Consider the following 23,184-nt stretch of genomic DNA (forward strand, 5'->3'; position numbering starts at 1 on the left):
AAGTATGTCAAATTCTTTAAGACTAGATGAAGTTCATTATCACAACATTAAGGAATGTGAATTTTTTCTTCAGGAGCAGATGACTTTAAGGTTGATTAGGAACACTTAATCTTGACAGTGCAAAGAAGTAAAACATGCATGTGGCTGTTGGCAGTTTATGGATCAAATCATGGAGTTCTAGTAAAAGCATATTTAGTTGTTGCTACTTCATGGTTTCAAGAATTTTGTAACAACAATATTCTAACTTTTCTGCATTGACTTTTATTCTGATACAAGTATTGAGTAAACCTTATCTACATCAATTTTATTTTGGTTGATGTATCTCTTCTCTGCTGACTTGCCCTTTCCCTCTAAGTATTTAACGTATGTGACAAATATGGAGTTTTCAGCTTTTAATTACTGATATTTCATTGTCTTAATTTAAATAAATAAATTCCCATTGGCTTATGGTTAAGTTTGTATAGTTGTTTATTAAAACTCATTAAATTTATAGTTAGGAAAGACTTCCATAATACAAAAGGAAGTTAGGCTGGATATATGATTTGGCCTTTTAAGAATACATACATGCCACACATGTAACATGGACTCCTAAGACAAAAAATAGAATTGTGTCAAGTTGAAGCATCATCTTTGGCCCAAATACATGCAACAAAGAACCAACACCTTGAAACATCATGTTTGACCCAAATACATTCAACAAAAAACCTACACCTTTCTTGTCAAATCAAGTTTAATACAAATGAAAATATTTCCAGGAGTGCGAATTCATGCATTCATGAAGAAAAAGAAAAGACTAGAAAAGTATATTTATGAAAATTGGGTGGGAAGTTTAATGTATTTTTAGTATGTCCCATATTGTATACCTGCAATATCAATGTGGGCAGGCATCATGTTTGTCCCAAATACATTCAATAGAAAACCTACACATTTCTTGTCAATTCAAGTTGAATACGGATGAAAATATTTCCAGGAGTGTGAATACATTAATCTATGAAGAAAAACAAGTTGAATGTGGATGAAAATATTTCAAGGAGTGTGAATGCATTAATTCATGAAGAAAAAGAAGATTAGAAAAGTATATTTATGAAAATCATGTGCGAAGTTTAATGTATTGTTAGTATGTCCCATATTGTATCAATTTTCCTAATGTGTGAGAATTCATGACATAATCAACTGGTAAATAACAAAGTTGGGTAAGTTTCTTTGTTTGTATGATTTCAAATTAAGATAGGAATTCAACACAAATCTCTATGGTGTTTCCACATTGTGAAATGATATATGCCACAAATCATTTCCATTACTCCCAATAATTCTCATCATGTTCAATCATGCAAACTGCAATGGGCCAATTGTCTAAACCCTGCATATCAAGAGAGGGCTCATCAATTTCACAAAATCGGAGGAGGAATCCCCCCAAAGAAAAAATAAACTATCTAGGAAACTTACCCCAACATAAATATAATCATGAAGTACATGAAGGCCAAATAATGTCATCCTAACTTGAGTCCTAAGAAGGATTCAATTCTAATATTTACCCAAATCAGAATCCCAACCATTGAGAGGAAAAGCATAAAACATTCAAGAAACATCTTTGATCATCTACAATGTTTTGCAATGAAAGGGTCTATAGTACGAACCTCCCAAAAGATCATGTCATCATAATTGAGGCCCTCCTTGCCCTGTCAGGTGAATGTATAGGCCACACTATTGGAACCACTTGTGCACATCTTGATAATCTTACCCAAGTCTTCATTGATCTAAGATTTCACTTCCAAAGCTTGTACAGAAGCTCCCTTCTTTGACATTCTTGGTCCACAACACCTTGACCTCTTTGTCAAAAGAAATTACTCTATTGTTAGGGCCCCGATGACCTGCAATACATAGTCCACTACAAAGCACACTCTATTTTAAAAAGGAGCTACCACAGTTAACTTATAAATAGAATTGAATTTATTTACAAGCTGGAAGGAGATGTCTGGGGAAAACCATGTTACAACCAACCACAAAGAGGATGTGGTGATTTTTCCCTTACACCCGATGGAGAACGTGATCGATGTGTCTCACAAGTGACATGTCTCCTCTGCAAACTGCTCCAATAGAGGAAAGATACTAATATTAAATATCTGTGCAAAATATCTGTTCAAAATATCAAATACTAACTCTTTCTAATGGATCCTGAAGTTATCCCTGCTGCAGCTACAGTGAAGGGCCACTAGTACAAAAAATAATTGTATTCATCATTCAAACTTGGGGCATCCTTTAGTACAAAGAAGTACTAGTTGATGGAGGAGTTTTGGTGGTCTCCATTGTCGAATGCAAATGGAAAGCCAAAGAGGTAGTAGATGAATCTAAGAGGATAAATCTTATCTCCAATTTGTCATGGTTATGTAAGGTCCACAAGACAAATTGATCCATGTGACTACTCAAAATACTGTTAACAACAACATGCATTCTGTCTTGGTTGATAATCTGAGGTTGCTGGTTGCATGTTTGGGAAACAAGCTATGATCATTGTCATTTATTGACAATCCATTTGATATGTAATTCCTTCTCTCATCTTGATGATAGATCACAGAGTGATCTAAATCATTGATGCTATAAAAATAGACAATCAAATCCAGAAACATAAATTACATAATATACAATAAATCCAAGATAATTCAACATTCTAACTTCTGAACATTATAGATCCAAAAAGACCTGGTTCTAGAATTATCTAGGTATAATATCTAAAAGATCTAAAGAATATGAGATTTATCACTACAGTGAAAGGGGAATTGGTCCCAATTTTAGCAAATAGACTCACAATTAAAGCAAGGTCCCTACAAGGATGAATCCTACAACTTTGTCAGTAGAAAAAAATGTTATGCTATTAAATTCATGTTAACTACAATAGGTAAAAAGATGAAACTAGAATTACTATGGATTCTAGTAACAACAAAATAGTATGCTTGTCCTTTCAACTGTCAAAGGAGCGAAGAATTTAAGTAGCATCAAAAGAGTATGTTTTCCCCTTCAACTGTTAAAGGAGTGAAGAATTTCAGTAATAGTAAAGTGAAACTTTCAAGGTTCATAGAGATTTCAACCAAAAAAATGAAACAAAAATATAAGGTTCAATAAATGCACTTGTTGTAAGTTTGAGTCCACCCATTCCCAAAAGTGGGTATAATTTTTCTTTGATCCAAGCGCTTGACAAATCTGCAATGAGAGAATCAGCCTCATATGGTGGAATTATCCCAATTATCTCCTTACCACCATCATTAGTCCACTGAGTCTTCAACAAATATTTGCACAAGGTATTTTTCTAATTAATTTGCAACAAGCAATAGCTAAACGCTTTCAGTTGCCAATGTTGTAACAATTGACAAGAATTGATTCAACTCTCTTCCATCACATGAATGTTTTCCATAGTAGGCATGAAGAGTTGCAACAGGCACACCAACTTAAAAAGGGATCCATCTCTTTAGCATTGGACTAAAATATCCTTTTCATTTACTTCAAAGTGATCAGCAATATCATTGTCCAGTATCATAAGAGTTGGTGGAGGTTCCCCTGCTTTTCATATGATCTTCTCCTTGAATCAACTTGTTCCATCATCTACCCTCCAAGAAGAAAATAATTATTTAGTTTACTATGTCAACAAAAATCAACATGAGCAAAACACAAGTTATATAAAACTGCTTAAATCCCCAAAGAAATCAAAGTCTCAAGATTACTAACCTAGACAAAGGTTGTTCAAAGAGATTAACGAATATACTTGTCAGTCTTGTTGCAAGCTACATGGACCTCTTAATTCTCTTAGTAGAAGTAGATGTAGGAAAAAATGAACCAAAGAGACACATGAACCCAAGGCCTTTTAGGAGGTTAATTTTAAATAAGTTCTCATTTACATTATTCAACAAAAAAATGCAAAAGCCATAGATATAAGAGCATTGTGGTTGTCTATGGTGCAACTAAAGGAGGACATACCTATAAATTGAATCGGTGTTGTGGCTCATAAATATATGCATGCATTCTTAGAGAGGTTCTAGGCTATAGAACCTTCCAGTGCATGTTAGATTTTTTGAGTTAGAGATACTCGGCCATCAAATCCAACATCTAAGGGTTTTAGTTCGATTTTGGACATCTACCTTGACACTCTATTCTTGTTGAAGAAAGATATATATGCACATTATTATAATTTTGATGCGGTTAATGATTCGAATTCCATATTTTTCCATGTTGTCCATGGCTTTATCACACAAGTTGCCTAAATTTCCTGGTGACTGCAGTGGATACTTTAAGGTTGCTTAATATTTCTTTACAGTTAGAGAAATGGCTTAAGACCACTTCAATAACTTAGCAGGGAATACCATACATGCACATAACTTCAAAAATGAGAAAACAATATGTTGCATTTTCTCAGTATAATAGAAAGTTCTTCAACAATTCTAGGAATTTCTATTAAATGAAGCTAATAGGAAATCAATCTAACAATATGAGATCCTCAGTTATACCCAAATTTATCAAAGAATTGTCTCTGAGGTATTCAAATATTGCTTTCTATATGTTTAAGGAAATTAGAAATAATGTTTCCATGGCCACTTTTATTCAACAACGCCTTAAATCATTGTCCTAATCCTTCCAACCTAATGTTTAAGTGTTAATAGTCTTGTAGTTAGAAGAACAATTTTCCATGATTCCAGCGACCTTTTTTGCAGTCTGCACATTAAAACATTAAAACCATTAAATTGAGCACATAAAATACTTATAATATCGTATAAGTGCAAAAATAAAAATAAAAATAAAAATGTGCCCTAGTTTCTCATAATCTAAAATAGTTAATTCTTGGAGTTATTTTATAATTCTAGGTGAACACTTATAAGAGCATTGACTCCAATAATCCAATAAAATGATAATATCTTGTGTATCGTCTTTGTTTTCTTTTGTTTCCTCTTAAGATAGATACATTTACCAATATGATAATTGATGATTAAATGAAAAGTAAAGAGCACATGAAAAGAACATAGCCATCATTACCTCAACTAAGTGTTGTTGTTTTGATTCGTGTTGCCCCACCTCTTGAGTGATCCTACAAGTGTTTAAAAATGAAGTTAGCGAACCAGTTGTGAATCATACATGAACCCCACCAATAGATCATGTCATATTCCTTACATTGCACCCAAATGGCTATACTTAAAGCATCTAAAAAAGGGGATAGTGGAATATAGTATCACACAAGTGCCAAGATCTATTACTTTAATGGACATTGTGTGATAGTTATATAATATTAGTGGGTAAGTGCACAAAATTGTGGTGCCAAAAGGGGGGTATAAGTGGACACTTTTTTCTGAAATCAGCAATTTCTAAACTTCAACAAGAATTTGAAGATAGTTACGTTCAAAATTTTAAGATATAACAAAACAAAAGTAGTAGTCCTTTGAATCTAATTTCTAAACTACTAATTTTTTTTCAAAATGGTTTAGTTTTAGGTCCTCAAAAAAGAGGGCCACAGAAAGTGGTACTGTTTATTCAGAAAAAACATAACATAGTTCAAAGTGTGGCCCCCTTAAAATTTTAACTTTTTTTTTTGAAATTCTTTAATCACTTTGGTCAAAAGTTACCTAACACTGTGTAGTATATCCCAAATTTTTCGGGTACTTTTATAATGTGTATTTTTTTAATAAATTTTTTAATTAGACACATCCCAAAAATGTGAAATATCTATGTGCTCCCCCTAGAAATGATTGAAAACTAATCTAAAATCAAAACTTCTTTTTTTCAAAGTGTGTAGAATTGAGTCTAGTTTCTAAAAAACTAAGTTGTTGCGAAATTCAATGAATGAGCTAAAATCTACAATCTAATTAGTACATGTTGGTTTTTGACAAAAAATGGACATACATTCAAAAGAAATTATAGTTGAAAGGCTTGAAATAGGTTACATAAAACATAAATTATATAGTTATATAGCTAACACAGAGACCTACAATGTCATGTAACCTGATTTTATTGATGCTCAACCACGAGAAAACTTGAAGGAGAGCACACAAGAAAAATCAATAATATTTTGTATGTTTGCAGCAAAACACATCTCAGACCAGTTCAGAGCAATGTTAGGGGACTCAGACTCGCCTCTGACTCAAAAAGTCAAAATCTGACTCGGACTCGGATTTGGCGACCGTACTCGGCCAGGACTAATGTAATAGCCCCAACAAGTTATAACTTCTTCAAACACCAAAAATCTTTATACTTTAGTTGTTTGACATTTCGTCAAACACTTTGCAAGCAAGTTCTGATACCATTGTAACAACCCTCCTCAAATCTGCTCTCAAAAAATGCTGATGAAAGCTCAAAGAATTTCATCAAACAATTCGCATGCAAGGGACGTATGACTGATATAGTTTTTTAGCTGGCTTTAAATGACTTTTTTCCAATTTGCATCAATGAGATTCTTATGCTAGAAGACTCCAAATGGACTACCAATGGCCTAACATGAGTGTGCTACTAATTTTGACAATATTCAGTGCATATATATGATCTAAGCATGAGAAATGAACACCCACAGCCAACTAGCATTTTTACAAACAGTTGGTATGCAAACTAACTAGCTGATAAATAATGATATTGTATTGCTTAAATGACACCAGCAACTATTATCTTATTAATTTGCAATGAAATTTCTAATACAATGCTCATGAAATATGGCCAAGACTTTGGCATTTACATGGATTACAAAATGACAATGCTGGCATAATGCACACTTACAGCTAAAAGCTTATAACACCCTAAAAAGCAATACTAACAAAAGAACCTGGTTGTAGATGGCTGTAATAATTTCCTTCAATGCTGCCCCTTCTACTTTGCTTTTCCAATTTGCTTTTTCAGCCTGCTTTTTTTCGGTTCTGCTTTTTCGGACTGCTTTTTCGTACCCGCTTTTTTCGCCTGCTTTTTCGGTTCCGCTTTTTTCGGACTGCTTTTTCGTACCCGCTTTTTCAGCCTGCTTTTTCAGTTCCGCTTTTTTCGGACTGCTACTATGTTGAATCTCAAGACCATATCTTTCAATGGCGTCAAAATTTTCAGCTTGAAGGGATTTCGTCCTCCAAACTATTGAGACATAATCTCCAGAAAATTTTCCAATTTCTTTGATATTTCCAAGCATGCATAAAAGAAGCTCTTCCATTTCTTTTATAGTGTTTTCACAAGAGCTTCATCCTTTGTTTTCTCAACGTGGGATAAAACATAACTCCCTTTATGTAACTTATGTCTCCAATGTGCTATAAAATATAAGGGAATTTTAATTTAAATATTTTTCACAAACTATAGTCTATACATTAATAAAGTTAAATATTTAAATTTAACTTTATAAAATAGCTTTATCAATGCATAACAAATCTTGTCAATGATAAACAAGTCTTTTTGTCGATTTTAAACAATTACCATCGACATACCGTTGCCACTGGATGTCCGCCCATGTCCAAGATGACTTACTATAAATAGTAAGTACGCCCAAAGTTGCCTCAAAACCCCTCAGAAAGACTTGCAACTGAAACTATATAGGCCAAATGGCCTCTAAGCCCCTTTAATGTCCTGGTTAGCCTACGGGACCGTGGGGAAATAGGCTAACGACAACATCATGCTATGAATGCTAAAAAGGGGATATTACAACTCAACAAAGACTCGAAAAATCGAACAACCCATGAAATTCAAAGATTTTTAAGGATTTAAGGATTTTTTCATGCATCATTTAGTCAATTAACATCAAATACACAATAATTGAGATAAATAGAAGCTACTTAACACTCATACACAATTTTGTATAGATCACACAAGTATAACAACGAATTTTTGAAGGAAAAAACTGATAAATAATATAAAGTTGAAGATTTAAGATTTGAGATTCAATCCTTAATAGATTCCTGACATACCACAACATCATTTTCAAAATTCATATACATTGTAAAACAACACCTTCCAGAAATCTCTATCTTTTAAAATTTTTAAAATTAAAAAATTAAAAAAAATTCGAAGAGTCTTGGGCTCTGGACTGGGCAGAGTCCTTGGACTCGGCGAGTCCACGTGGACTCTGCCAGGACTCGCCGAGTCAAAGTCCAAAGGCCATTTGCCTCAGAAAGGCTGCCTCTGCCTCGAACTCGGCGAGTCCTGGAACACTGGTTTAGAGACTCCAAACACTGGCCATTTGCGTTGGATCCCCAAGGCAAAACCAAGCCTTAGGCTTGGTAGAATGCAAAGCTTTAAATAGCCTATGCGCCCTATAGCGCATACACGCTATAGCAGGCACGCGCTATTTAAAGCTTTTTAAAATTTGAGTCTTAATATCGCGTGCGTGCTTTAGTGCGCACGCACTATTAAGACCTAAATTTCAATAAAGAGGGAAGGAGAGAGGCAGAGCGAGCGAGAGAGAGAGAGAGAGAGAGAGAGAGAGAGAGAGAGGGTGGGATGGGAGTGTGTGTGTGTGTGTGAGAGAGAGAGAGAGAGAGTATGAGATGGGAGAGAGAGGAAGTGTGAGAGAGAGAGTGGGGGTGGCAGAGAGAGAGAGAGTAGAGAGGGGGAGAGAGAGAGAGAGTAGGTGGTGGGAGAGGGAGTGGGAGAGAGGGTGGGGATGGGAGTGTGTGTATGTGAGAGAGAGAGTAGGGGATGGGAGAGGAGAGAGAGAGGGAGAGGGGGGGATGGGAGTGTGTGTGTGTGTGTAAAAGAGAGGAAGTAGGGGATGGGATAGGGGAGAGAAAGAGAGTAGGGGATGGGAGAGTGTGAGAGTGTGAGAGAGAGAGAGAGTAGGGGGTGGAAGAGAGAGATTGAGAGTAGGGGATAGGGGAGAGAGAGAGAGAGAGAAGGCGGTGGGAGAGGGAGTGGGAGAGAGAGAGAGAGAGAGAGAGAGAGGAGGATGGGAGTGAGAGAGAGAGAGAGAGGCGGGTGGGAGTGTGTGTGTGTGTGTGTGTGAAAGAGAGAGTAGGGGATGGGAGAGAGAGAGAGAGAGAGAAGGTGGTGGGAGAGGGAGTGGGAGAGGGAGAGAGAGGGGGGATGGGAGTGTGTGTAAGAGAGAGTAGGGGATGGGAGAAAGTGTGAGAGAGAGTAGGGGTGGCAAAGAGAGAGAGTAGGGGATGAGGGAGAGAGAGAATGAGAGTAAGGGATGGGAGAGAAAGAGAGTAGAGAGGGAGAGAGAGAGAGTAGCCCGAGAGAGAGAGTAGGGGATGGGAGAGAGAGTGTGTGAGAGAGAGAGAGTAGGTGGTGGGAGAGCGAGTGGGAGAGGGAGAGAGGGGGGATGGGAGTGTGTGTAAGAGAGAGAGTAGGGGATGGGAGAGAGTGTGAGAGTGAGAGAGAGTGTAGGGTGTGGCAAAGAGAGTACAAGATGGGAGAGAGAGTAGGCAATGGGAGAGGGAGTGGCAGAGGGAGAGCGAGAGAGAGAGGAGGATGAGAGTGTGTGAGTGAGAGAGAGTAGGGGATGGGAGAGGAGAGAGAGGGGGGGATGGGAGTGTGTGTGTGTGTGTGTGTGTGTGAAAAAGAGAGAGAATAGGGGTTGGGAGAGGGGGGAGAGAGAGTATCATGAGATAGAGAGAGAGAGTAGGGGATGGGGGAGAGAGAGAGAGTAGGCGGTGGGAGTGGGAGTGGGAGAGGGATAGAGAGAGAGGGGAGATGGGAGTGTGTGTGAGAGAGAGAGGGAGAGTAGGGTATGGGAGAGTGTGACAAAGAGTAGGGGGTGGCAGAGAGAGAGTGAGAGTAGGGGATGGGAGGGAGGGATGGAGAGAGAGAGAGTACAGAGGGAGAGAGTGAAAGTGAGAGAGAGAGTAGGGGATGAGAGAGAGAGAGAGAGAGTAGGCAGTGGGAGAGGGAGTGGGAGAGGGAGAGCAAGTTAGAGAGAGTAAGGAATGGGAGAGGAGAGAGGGGGGAGGAGAGTGTCTGTGTGTGTGTGTGTGAAAGAGAGAGAGTAGGGGATGGGAGAGGGGGAGAGAGAGTAGCCAGAGAGAGAGAGAGAGAGAGAGAGAGAGAGAGTAGGGGATGGGAGATTCAAATGAAAAAAAGCATTGTAAAGAATATAATGAGTGCTTATAACAAAGTGGGTTCTAAATCATACACCAAAGATAGTAATATCACAAGACGAGCACTTACATTGACAATAGTAAGTACCTAAATGAAGAAAGCTCGACTCATGAGAAAGACAAGCAAAACATTGAAAACCGATAGAGGTACTCTAAGGAGAGCCATGCTAAGGAGTGAGAGATTGGAAGATCCAACAAAAAATGAGTTATGGACATTTAGCGATAGACTACCATGAAAGGATAAAAAAATTAGTGAAGCTTTGAAATTATTGATCAAAGATTTTTGAAAAAATAACATGTGTTTCCCCTAATCAAAAAGATCTTGTAAGAAGGAAGATTGGTAGCCAAAATCACAACCCACATGCAGAATATTTTTTGGACTCAACTCATACACAATTTTTTTATAAAATTTATAGGTATGTATCGTCAAATTTGAATAAGTCAAATATTTTTTGAGATGGGTAAACCTTTTTATGTGAAGATAAATCACACATGCACAACTTGTTTTTGTAGAATACGCTCTATAGTGCATACACACTATATAAAATCACCAAAAGGCAATCACAAAGCAAGTTTGGGTCCCTTTTGATCCATATTCTACTTTTTGTCTGTTGTGAATTCTATTGTTTTGATAGAAAACATGAGTTTCAAGCTGTTGGAAGTTAGCAAACACTATTTGAAGACTTTTTGAAGCTAGAAAACACCGAATTCAATCATTGGATATTCTATTTGAAGGCTTTTTGAATATTCTTTCTATAGAAAAGGTTAGCGCAATCCTTTTTAAATATTGCTTGTTGATATATAGAAACAAATTTGATTATAACTTGACATGTTTAATACATAGTGAATTCATTGAAATTTGTATGTTTGAATGAAATGTTATTTCAAAATAGTTAGAAATTTGGCAAGTTGTTTGATATATATTGTGTATTCATTGAAATAATTGTAATTTTTAATATGTATTTGAATGATTTGTAATTTACAAATTGTAAGTAATTTAGATGTTTGAATAATTTGACGTGTAGAAATCATCATCATGCCAAGGAAGAAACCAAAAACTCAAACAAATGAAGATAGGGAGAGAGATTTGGAAATTAAAAGAGATAAAATGAAACTACTATGTAAATAAAGAAAATTGCAAAGCAATAATGAAGAATTGACTTTCGAAGAGGATCAAGAACCACCAATACAAAGAAACAAAGATGAATAATTGGAAAGACAAAGAGAATGAATGAGACTGTTACACTTAAGAAGACAATTGAATTGTGAAGCTACACCATCTTCCGATGTTGGAGTCATATTATCCTCTCATGTTGAAGAGACACTAATTTGTAGATCTGACGATGTACACACTCTATCATGTCATGTTGAAGGCACAACATCAACATATAAAGTAGGTGATATTCCATCTTTTGCATCTTATTGCCAAGGCACATCATCTTTAATTCAAGGTACACAATACACTCAACCTTATGTTGATGTTCAAAATGTTGAGGGAATGGAAGAGATTATAACACCTTCTAGAATTTATTTTAGAAGACCAAAATATTTGATTGATATTGATACTAACATTTTGAAATCAATGCTTAACAAGATTAGCAAGTGTACTTGTCAAAGAAAAGTTAATTGTATGTGGAGATCATTGTTTGAAGAATTAAATATTAGAGGTCAATGCCAATTATTTGTTGAAATGATGAAAAATTTGAATTTTAGGCCTATCATGAAGATTCTTGGGCTAAGAATGATGGATGATTCAAATGAAAAAATATTGTAAAGAATCTAATGAGTGCTTATGATAAAGTGGGTTCTAAATTACGAACCAAAGATAGTAATATCACAAGACAAGTACTTACATTGACAATAGCAAGTACCCAAATGAAGAAAGATCGACTCATGAGAAAGACAAGAAAAACATTAAAAATTGGTAGAGGTACTCTAAGAAGAGTCATGCTAAGGCGTGAGAGATTGGAAGATCCAACAAAAAATGAGTTATGGACATTTAGCGGTAGACTACAGCGAAAGGATAAAGAAATTAGTGAAGCTTTGAAATCATTGATCAAAAAAATTTGGACAAATAACACACATGTTTCCCCTAATCAAAGAGATGTTGTAAGGAGGATTGGTAACCAAAATCGCGACCCATATGCGAAACATTTTTTTGGACTCAACTCAGACACAATTTTTTGCAAAATTTATTGGTATGTATCCTCAAATTCGAATAAGTCAAAGATTTTTTGAGATGGGTAAACCTTTTTATGTGAAGATAAATCACACAGGCACAACTTCTTGTTGTAGGATACATATTGAATTTTTTAACCATTTTGATGTTTTTAGGCATATATGTGTGTTTTTGTATTCTAAGTTTGTTTTGCAGGATTGTGACATGAATGAGCCACCTAGATCTTCAAGAGAATTCATATCCAACATTTTATGTGAAATAGGGGATGGCCAACAATTTTACAAGACATCATGCTTGGATGGTACATGCTTATTTTGTGGTTCTTTGCAACTTTTTTCAACTTGTGAACATATAGATAGTACACATGTAAATGGAAATGAAATAGTAGATTACGAAAAATATAAGACAGTGACATATGCTCTAAAAGATGGGAAACAGGGTAAAAGATGTGATTTAGTCATTGAAAAGATTCCAATGTATGAGTTCATGAAGATTGTTCGTGAAAAGATTATTTATGAGTATGCAAGACATACACATAGAGCTTGATGGCTGAATTTGCAATTCAAGTTGTGCAAGGATACGTTTCCATTGGATACCATTGTTTCGGTTGTAGACTTTGCAAAGAACTACACACTACAACCACAAAATGAGGTGCAAACAAAGTATTATACTTCTCAATAGGTTTCCATATTTGTTCACATAACATTCATGCATTCACCTACAAGTACAGAGGATGACAAGAAGATTTTGAGGGAGTACCATTTTTACATCAGCGATGATCAATCACATTCTACGGAGTTTGTACATGGTTGTTTTCAACTATTTTATGGAGATTTGGCTAACAGGGGCATACTATATCATTAGCACATTATTTGATCAGACAATTGCGCATCTCAATTCAAGAATGCATGGATGTTCTATTGATTGAGCAGGATGCACAAGTTGTCTAGAATTCAATATATGTGAAGTTTCACAGAGGTTGGTCATGGAAACGGAGAGCATGATGGTGCAGGCGCATGCATCAAAAGAGCCTTAGCTCGTAAAGAACTAAAGTACAAAGATGGAGCAATATTGACAGATGTAAGATCCATCATTCAGTGGTGTAACACTACAACGAGTCCAGGTAAGGAAGGTGAGTTTACAATTCGCAGATTTTTTTTGTTGATAGATAATACTAACATTGCACCATATGAGGATTGTTGCATACTAACAGAATCAAGTAAGTTGCACTCTTTTAAAAGCTCTGATGCAAGTTCATGGAGTATCCACACACAAAAAATGGCATGCTATTGTCCATCATGTGCAAAGGAAAATTGGGATGATTGTGAATCGACTGAATGGGTGGACAAATGGGATATACGGGTTTTGGACCCAATTGACACCTATCATCCCCCACAAGCACTAGAAATAGTAGAGATGGATTTGTCCATTGACTTTGACCGCTTGTCTGATCTAGTGCAACCTGGTAATATATATATTTATATATCTTTGTAATTTCAATATGTAACTTTATAACTTTTACCTAAGTAATTTTTCAATTAATGACCACATTTTGTACATTTATCATTGCAAGCCATGTTTTTGTTGTTATTGCACCTAAAGACAATGAAGAAGAGATGGATTATTATTTGTATCATTGTGTCCAAGCCAAACAAAAATTGGATCACTCAGTTATAGATGGTGAAGGTTTAGAGTACCATATCAATGTGGTGGTTGTAACTGGCACATGTCTTAGATGATATTCTATGAAGAACCCTAACTTGTGGTTATTCGAGGATTGACAAACAAAGAGGAAGATTCTTCATTATTCGAACCTTGTTATCGCATCAAATGTCCACTTGATAAAATATGGTGGAAAACCACATAATAAGACTCTTTGGAAAGTTCATGAGTTAGACCACGAGGCAATACTTGAGACATTAAAATGTAGAGAAAATCCAATTGGTTCATTATATTGAATAGGGAGAGAGGGAGGGGGAGAGAGAGAGAGATGTAGGGGCACCTTGAATCCTAGGGTCCTCACCTTTTCATTTTTGTTATGTTGTGCTCCAAGTGAGCCTTGTATGTAGAATAAGGGTCATTGGACCTAGGTGTGGTAGTTAGGGTATTGGATGTCATTTAATGTCCTTAGAAGAGTTACTATTTTGGCCTAAAAATCAAGGCATACATTGCCATAAGGCAATGAGTAATCCAAGGGATGAGTCATTAGCTTAGGGAAGGGTCCCTAGCATGGAATTGCTAAGGGATAGCCTAAATAACAAGTTAGAAGTGTTAAGAAGAGCAAGCAAGAACAATCCAAAAGTTGATATATTGCAATTTTGCAATTTTTGCAAAATGTTGATTTTGCAAGAAATTGTGGATTTGCCTTTTAAAACTTGAAGGAGGTCGATGCAAACCGTAAGGATGAAGGGTATTTTATTAATAGGGCTTTCTTTTTAAAAAAAATTCTTAAAGAGGATTCTCCTTCAAGGGTATTTTTTTGTAAGGTTGAGGTTCCTCAAATTCTAGGTTAGACCTCCCAAATGTGATCCAGTCAATTTGACATTTTACAAGTTTGGGGTCTTGTATGACAAGAAGCTTGATTAGGCCATGATGAGCTAGGGAATTAGCATGGCCTTCTTGATACCGACTGCATCCACATTTTAAAGAACAATGCAAGTAATATGGAAGATTTATAAACTAGCCTAACCTTAAATGCAATTTGAACCAAAAGTAATGGGCATGTACATAAATAAACCGACCCTTACAAGTAACATATTGAATCAGCAATTTAGCTACCTCAGCCCATGGTGGTGTAAGGGATTTGTACAGAGCAACTTGTGCTTGAAATTTTTTTACTAGTTTAATGCACTGGAGAAATTTTGTTTGGTCTCTCTTAGGTCTGTAACCCTTGAAATGGAAGTTGGGAAGAATAATTCCCCTATCTTCGACAAGTTTATCAGCATAGAAACCATATGCATTGTCACTTGAAGTGTCAAGCCACAAATGGTGACAATATCCTTCTGAAACCCTTGATAAAACTCTATAGCTATTGTATCATGATAAGAATTCAATTATCTAAAATACCTAAGCCACCCAACATGACAAAAAATTGTGTAGGCTTTTGTATTAGCAATTAATTATTTCATGGACAATGGTTCATAGAATTTATGGCCTTCTCCCATGGTGAGGTGCAGTGAGAGCATTAATGGTGACAAAGAGTTTACAAATTGCAAGGTCGAGGCGGGTTGTTTAAAAGTCATAGTTGCATTCACAAATAATTATGAAAACTTCAAAAAATCACAAACTTGCAAAACAAGCCGAGCTACTTGGAAGGGTAAAGAGTCGAGACAATGTTGAGTCACAGGCAGTGTCAAGTTGCTCAGCACCTATAGGGACCAAGTTCCAAAAAATGCGTAAAAAGATTAATGGTTTCTCCTCCGTTTTTCCCAATAAACTACTAACATGCACATCGGAAGGTATCAATGGAGACAAGATCTAAAATACAATAGATTTGATATTTGCAAGTATGCTTGCTTCCTTTCTATTAACTAAATCAAACTGATACAAGTCTAGAGAACAATCTATATAACCCTAGAAGAACAAAATATCTAAAAAGCTTAAATCAAATTTACAACAACATATGGCTGCATACAATAAACCTAGAGCAATCACTGCTCATATAGGACAAAACATTACTTTCACAAAAAACCCAGAAAGTCATCCACACGTGTTGCTATTGGATCTAATAGAACTTTTTGCCTCTAATGTTTTGTTGAAATCGACTGACTCTCATAATGTCTTAATCTGACTTATAGAATGAAAGGAGCATTCCCCCCTTTTTGTCTCTTACTATCAGCTCAAAATCTCCTCTCATTTTCAAAATTTGAACTCACCTACCTTTATTAATGTTTCTGACTGTTGCACTTGTAGACCGTCCGACTTGGTAGGTGGATGCAGGACTCCAAGGACAACCAAAAAGATTAATATTCCACCACTCCCCCTTCGTCCCGAGCCAACAATACTAGGATCATTGTTGATCCAAATCAACTACGCCAAGACTTCCTCTTAGGTGCACAAAACTTGCTATGCCTAACGGCTCCGTGAAAAGGTTTACTAGCTACTACTCAGACTTGCAATATTCCATTTTGATTTCTCCATTTTCCACTAACTCTCTAATGAAATGATATCTGATCTCAATGTGCTTGTTTCTCCCATGGAAAATTGGGTTCTTTGTCAATGCAATTGAGGAAATGTTGTCACAAAAGATTATGGTTCCATCCTCTTGTTTTTCATTCAAATCTGTCAGATTCTTCTTAACCAAATTGCTTGACATGTTGTTGCATTTTCTACTATGTATTCAACCTCTACTATAGATTGAGCAACAATTGGTTGCTTCTTGGATGCCCATGAAATTGCACCCGAACCCATATGAAACATATAACCGAAAGTGTTCTTCCTATCATCTAGACTTCCAAACCAATCACTATTAGTGTAACCAATTAGACTAAATTCATTATCAGTAGTGTACAAAATGTCAAATCCCTTGGTTCCATTTACATACCTTAGAATCCTCTTTCCCACTTGCCAATGGGAATCCTTCAAAGCTTCCATAAATCTGGAAATCAAACTTCCAACCATACTTTTATACAATGTTGGATTCACATTTTTGTTGCAATCTTCCTTGCTCAACTTCAAAACTACTGTTGTTGGTGTTGAGGCTGTCTTACTGTTTTGCATTTTGAATCTCTCCAAGATCTAATTTGCATATTTTTCTTGAAAGATAAAGATGCCATCATGCATTTGTTTTAGTTCTATTCCTGGAAAGTATTTCAAGAGACCTAACTCTGTCATCTCAAATTCACTCTTGATGGCCTGTTTGAACTCACCAATTAGGAAATTATCATCTCCAGTGAAATTTAAGTCATCTACATACAAGACAACAATCAAAACCTTACCATTTGTTGTCTTAATGTAGACAGTGGACTCACCATCACTTTTTCTAAAGCCATTGCTCATCAAGTATGAGTCAATCCTGCTTGCTTGTGGAGCTTGCTTGAGCCTATAAAGATCCCTCTCGAACCTATACACCTTGTGTTTCTCACCTGCAACTTCACAATAAGGTGATTGCTCCACATACACCTCTTCTATCAACACTCCACTCAAGAAGGCATACTTCATATCCATTTATTATACCTTCTATGTGTGTTGTGTTGCAATTGTTATGATAGCACACACGGTTTCCATTCTTGCAACTAGGGCATAAGTCTCATCATAGTCTCTATCATATTATTGTTTATACCCCGTGACAACTAATCGTGCCTTATGCCTATCTATTTTTCCTTCAACATTGCACTTGGTCTTATAGACCCATTTAACTCCAATTATTTGTTTCTTGGAAAGCAAAAAATAGTTAACTCCCATTTTTCATTTCTCTCTATAGCATCTATTTCCTCATCCATGGCATTACACCATTTCTTTCTGCATGGCTTCTCCAAAATAGATTGGATCACTATAAAATTAACACTCTCATCATAATCTTCATCATACCTTTCATCTTGGTATATCTCCCTTGAACTCTTAGTCTTTCTTGGCAATAAGGAGGCAAGAGTGGGATCAGAATTTTCAATACTACTGATGTTACTGTTTTGCATACCAATTCAAAGTTGTCTACAACTACTAGGAGCCAATTCTCTAAATGTTTGAGGTTGTTTCCTTTTTGCCTCTGTCTGGAGCTACCTATATCTATTGCTTCTTCATTTTGTTGATTACCAACTTCATCTTCTTCATCAATAGTCGGCACTTTACATGAAGTGCTTGAAGATTCATCCATCGAGCCATCCGATGATTGATTTTGAAGAAACTCCATATCTCTTGAAATGATGATCTTCCTGGTGATTGAATTATACAACCTATAGGCCTATGATTTTGAACTATAACCTGTGAAGATCCACTTCACACCATTGTCATCCAACTTTTTCCTTTACTCCTTTGGCGCGTGTGCATATGCTAAACACCCAAACACTCTCAAATGCTCAATTGTTCATCTATGCCTTGCCCGTGCCTCAAGGGGAATCTTGTCACGGACTGCCTTCGTTGGACACATATTTATCAGATATATTGTTGTTGCTACAGCCTCTCCCCAATATTCAGTTTGGAGTCCCTTTTCTTTCATCATGCTCCTTGCCATCTCAACAATGGTCTTATTCTTCCTCTTAAACACTCTATTTTGCTGTGGAGTATAACTGGTTGTAAGCTCCTTCTTGATGTCATTTTTCCTACAAAAATTTACAAAAGAATTGGAGGTACACTCTCACCCTCTATCTAACTTTAGGACTTATACATATTGTCCACATTATTTTTCCTCTTGGGCTTTAAATTCAACAAATTTATCAAATGTTTCATATATGCCTTTCATAAAATACGCCCATGTCCTACGGCTGAAATCATCTATGAATATCATAAAAAATAAGTACTCCCCCAATAGAAGTGGTTTGCATAGGGCCAACTAAATCAAAATGCACCAACTCTAATGGTGACCTTGCCCTTCTAGAATTACCAGAATTAATGGGAAGCCTATGTTGATTACCCAAAATACAAGCCTCACACTTGTCACATGAATCTACAATATTTGGCAAACCATCTACCATTCTTTTCTTGAATAATAAATTTAAATTAGCAAAAACAAGATGTTCATATCTGAGATGCCACAGCTTGGAGGGGTCCTCAATCACGCTCTTTAAAGCCAACTGCTGTTGTACTGTTGTATATGCATGCTTGGAAAGTGCAGCAACCATTTGAGAAGAGAAACAAGTCTCTATCCTCAAATGGAACATCTGGTTCCTTGTCATTTGGACTACTGCTAGAACATTCTTACTCTCATCTTTCTCATAAATGACACACCTCTCATTTTCCATCAGCAACTTGTAACTATTTTGAATGAGTTGTCCAACACTCATCAAGTTGTGCTTCATACTCAGGGCAAAATACACATTTTGAATTTTTCTCTTCTCACTGTGTTTGGTGTGGACCATTATAGATCCTTTGTCCACAATAGGAATAGTTTCATTATTTCTCATTCTAATTTTACAATAGGAATGGTTTCATTATTTCCCATTATATATACTTGCATTATAGTTTATCCAACTAAAGCTACCAATTATTAACAAAAGTTATTACATCTACATGATTACATTCCAAATTCAAGAGCATATTCATAGATATGCATTGCTTCATGTTAGATCTATCACTACTACTTGCTAGAATTCTATTTCTATTTCAATTCAAGTTTAATTCTATTTCTTATCTTATACGCCTCTATAGATTAGTATTATATATCACTTGTGGGGATATCGGGTGTTTGCATTTTTTTCGTGACTATCAGTTTTTTTCTTATGATTCATCCTTATGTTCTTCAAGATGTTATATAATCCGCGATAGACTTCACTTTCTTGTCTCGTGCTTGGGGGGAAAGACACTTTGTACATTCTCTATCTATTCTCTAACAAATCTACTTTCTTGAAGCTTACATGGAACTTGTTTATTACGAGACATTGTTCTTTTCTTTATGAATAATTGTGTCTTGACAATGGATTTTCTCTTTTGCAAGGGGTACATGTCCTAGATCATCACCATTACTTAATCAAGTGAAGTTATGCCCATGTCATACACTTTCCCTTGCTTGGAGATTGTTATCCTTGATCCAAGGATCCCTATTTAACCTATATACATAGGCGGCTCAATAGGTGCACTCTTGTTCTTCTTCTCCTCTTCTTGGAGATGATATCTTAATCAAGAACTCCTCTTAGGTGGATATCTTCTTATTATATTTATCCCATTTGAGGATCCTCTTTCTATTAGAGATATGTCATTTTCATGATTGTCTATGTTCTTAGATTGTAAGAATTAAGGTTCTTCGCCATAAATGTAGTCTACATTGTTTTTTTAAGGATATATCCTTGTTGTGTGAAGCAGCTATCCTCTTTCTCTTTCTTATCATGTATAGATACTAGACATGATAAGGAGAGAGGCATGCCTACACCTTCCTTGTACATTATTTCTGATCACAAGGGGTAGAAAATACAGATCTAAGTATGGATTAGAGTAGTTCAGCCCTAGATGCTAGGTATGCTTTCTAACATATTCTCAAATCTATGCGCATTGTTTCTTCATCTCTCTTTTGCACACAAACACATGTTAAATCTCATAATGAGTAATGCAAATAAACTTGTGAAATATCATTCATGGCTAATGCATCCAGACACATATATGCTAAATATTAAATTTGAGTAATGCATAACAGCTTGTTAAGTCCCAATATAGGTAACACATTCAAATACAACATGCTAAGTCTCATACATGGGAGACACATTTTCACAGGACCATGCCATGGTGATACAAAGGATGTTGATCTATAGATGGAACTCTAGTGGGTTAAATAGTAGGTTACCACCCCATTAGAACATTCAACGCCATCTTTTGCAGCAACTCTCTAGGTAATTCACAGTGGGGTGGGCACTCTACTAGGTAAGGTAATCATTTTCCCTCTCTCTTCCCTCTCTTTTGTGTTCATGCTAGTAGAGATAGATCTAGAAGCTATGTTGATTAATGATGTTGCTCTTGCATTTCTTATGTCATCATTTTTGCTCTTGTAACAGCTTCCCAAAAATGATATTAGTGGGTGAGACGTTCCTTCAGCTAAGATCTCTTTCATTGGTTGATTTGGGTTTGTTTTTAGCACTAACCCCTTTGTTGTGTCTTATCTTCTTGCCTTTGTTTTGTTTTGTTTTTCTTTGCACACTTGTGCATGGATGTGGAGCTAAAACCCTTGGTCTTGGGGCCTTATTCTATTTGACCCAGTGATGTTCTATCTCATTGTAATTCATCAGATTCTTCTCTTCTTCTTCGCTCTACTTTACTACAAGTGCGGGTTGACCCACTCTTGCTAAAGTGGAGGCTAATGTATCGTCTTATATTGGACACACTCAAATTTAATGAAGGTATGGCACCTATTTAATGTGACATCATCAATCTCTTCGCACCTCTCCTCTTTTCTTCCATTTTCTATCCTTTCTCCTAGGTGGAATTAGGGTAAAACCTAATAGATCCTCTTTAAAACTCCTAGATTAATGGTGTTAATCTTGAGGTATGATCTATCCTCCTAGGTCCTTCCTTTCCTCCAGCTATCAACTTGGGATCTTCTCTCTACACCAAAATAGCTATATCGCAGACTCTATGCCTGATTTCTGAAATCTAAGACCTATTTTGGGATCCCGAAGGGATCTGGGAGGTTTTGGTCTTTGGTTATCAAGGCTGCAGTGCACTCCTAATGGGCCAATCACGATCACAGTGCACACCTGATTGGGTCCTATTTTAGGTCCTTTATTCAGTTTTTGTGTCTGGATACCTTTGGATCTTAATTCCTAGGCAAGTCGGCCTGGGAGAATTAGATAATCTCAAGCTCTATATAAATCCTTCTATTTACTCCATTGCATCCATGCATAATAATATCATATCATATCATGCATCTACAAGTACAAGAACAAGCACTCAAGCTCTCAAGCATTCGTCAAAGCATTCAAAGCATGCAAGCTATTTTTCTATTTAAGATCAAGAATTCATGCATTCAAGTTATTGAAGGAGTTTATGCTAAATCTTCTCTTTCATTTTCAACATTCAAGATCTCCTTTCATACATTCAAGATCCTTTGTTGAATCTTCTATATTCATCCTTCCAAGATATACATTCATCTACAAGGTAGATTTCAAGCACATACATTCATGAAGATTTGGTTTCACTTTGATGTGTTTTCTAGAGTTTTGAAGTTGACTAAAAATTATTACATGTACATGTTAGAAAGTTCCAATTAAAACAACTTTTATCAACCTTATTAAATCTCAAACATGTAATCAATAAATGCAACAACTAGAGCAAGATCACCATACATAATAACACTAGATTTGTTTACTAGGGAAACCCTTGCTCATAGGGAAAACCATGTTGGGGATGGTACCCACAAAATGATGTGCTAATAAGTAAATTCCTTATAAGAGGATGGACCCTATTAGGGATCAATGAAATACATTCAATACATATCAGTTGTTGTGAGGAGACTTTGAATCTTTGTGAGGAGATTTCAACCCTGTTAGGAGTTGTGGAAGGCAGAAGGACCCACTATCCAAACAATTTTAGGGGCAACACCACTAAACTCATTGTGCAACTGATCTTAGATCTATCCTTTGCAGAATAATACAAATAAACACACCAAACACTTCTCTGATCTCAAGATATTCAATATAAGGTTCACTAGATCATACATCAAAGTTCGGATACTCTCCTTACACATTCACACACTTAATTCGCACTTCATTTAGCAATCACACTTAACCATAAGGAAAAGGAATTTCCTTTATACCAAGTCCTCAAACTAATTATTGAGTCAGCATTGAGGCTTTCTCAATTTACAATTAATATAGGACCACATTAAGGTAATACAATACACGTTACATTACATGTTTTCACAATTTCATAATATTATCAGCTCACCGTCTTCAGCTCACAATCCTTCACACATGCAACATCTAACTTAGCGCAATCAACCATGTCATCTTCATCATGTCTTCTACATCTGTACAACTACATTTAACCAAATTCTATCTCTCTTAGGAGATATAATCAAAACAACAGTAACTGTTCCTCAGGAAATCTTCCAAAATGTTGTCTTCATTGAATCTACCATCTATTTGCATATTTCCACATGTGCACTTAACCACATAATCATGACACTCAGTGATAACACGTCATCAACTGTGCATGACCTAATATTTAATCCTCAAATTCTATGTTGCCAAATTTTAAGTCTTCTCCCTTTGAAGCTTGAAGTCATTGGTATGAAAGTGACTATGTGTCCAGGTGTGATGTCTAAGTGTCCTTTAAATCACTTACTTCTCATCTTTCCCGAAGTACTCTACTTTCTTTGTTTGTCAGTTTCCC

General features: G+C 36.2%; 1 long non-coding RNA gene across 1 annotated transcript; it reads right to left on the reverse strand.

The window, feature by feature from the left end:
- Positions 1-1,057: 1,057 nt before the first annotated feature.
- LOC149577553 (uncharacterized) lies at positions 1,058-3,292 on the reverse strand. Its single transcript, XR_016363625.1, has 2 exons — positions 1,638-3,292; positions 1,058-1,360 (listed from the first exon to the last, which is right to left on the reverse strand). It is a non-coding gene; the product is annotated as an uncharacterized LOC149577553 (long non-coding RNA).
- Between the last annotated feature and the right edge of the window lie 19,892 nt (positions 3,293-23,184).

Source organism: Cupressus sempervirens, chromosome 1 (assembly GCF_028749045.1).
Source record: "Cupressus sempervirens isolate cs-2001-9-10 chromosome 1, ASM2874904v1, whole genome shotgun sequence".
In the NCBI taxonomy this organism is placed as follows: domain Eukaryota; kingdom Viridiplantae; phylum Streptophyta; class Pinopsida; order Cupressales; family Cupressaceae; genus Cupressus; species Cupressus sempervirens.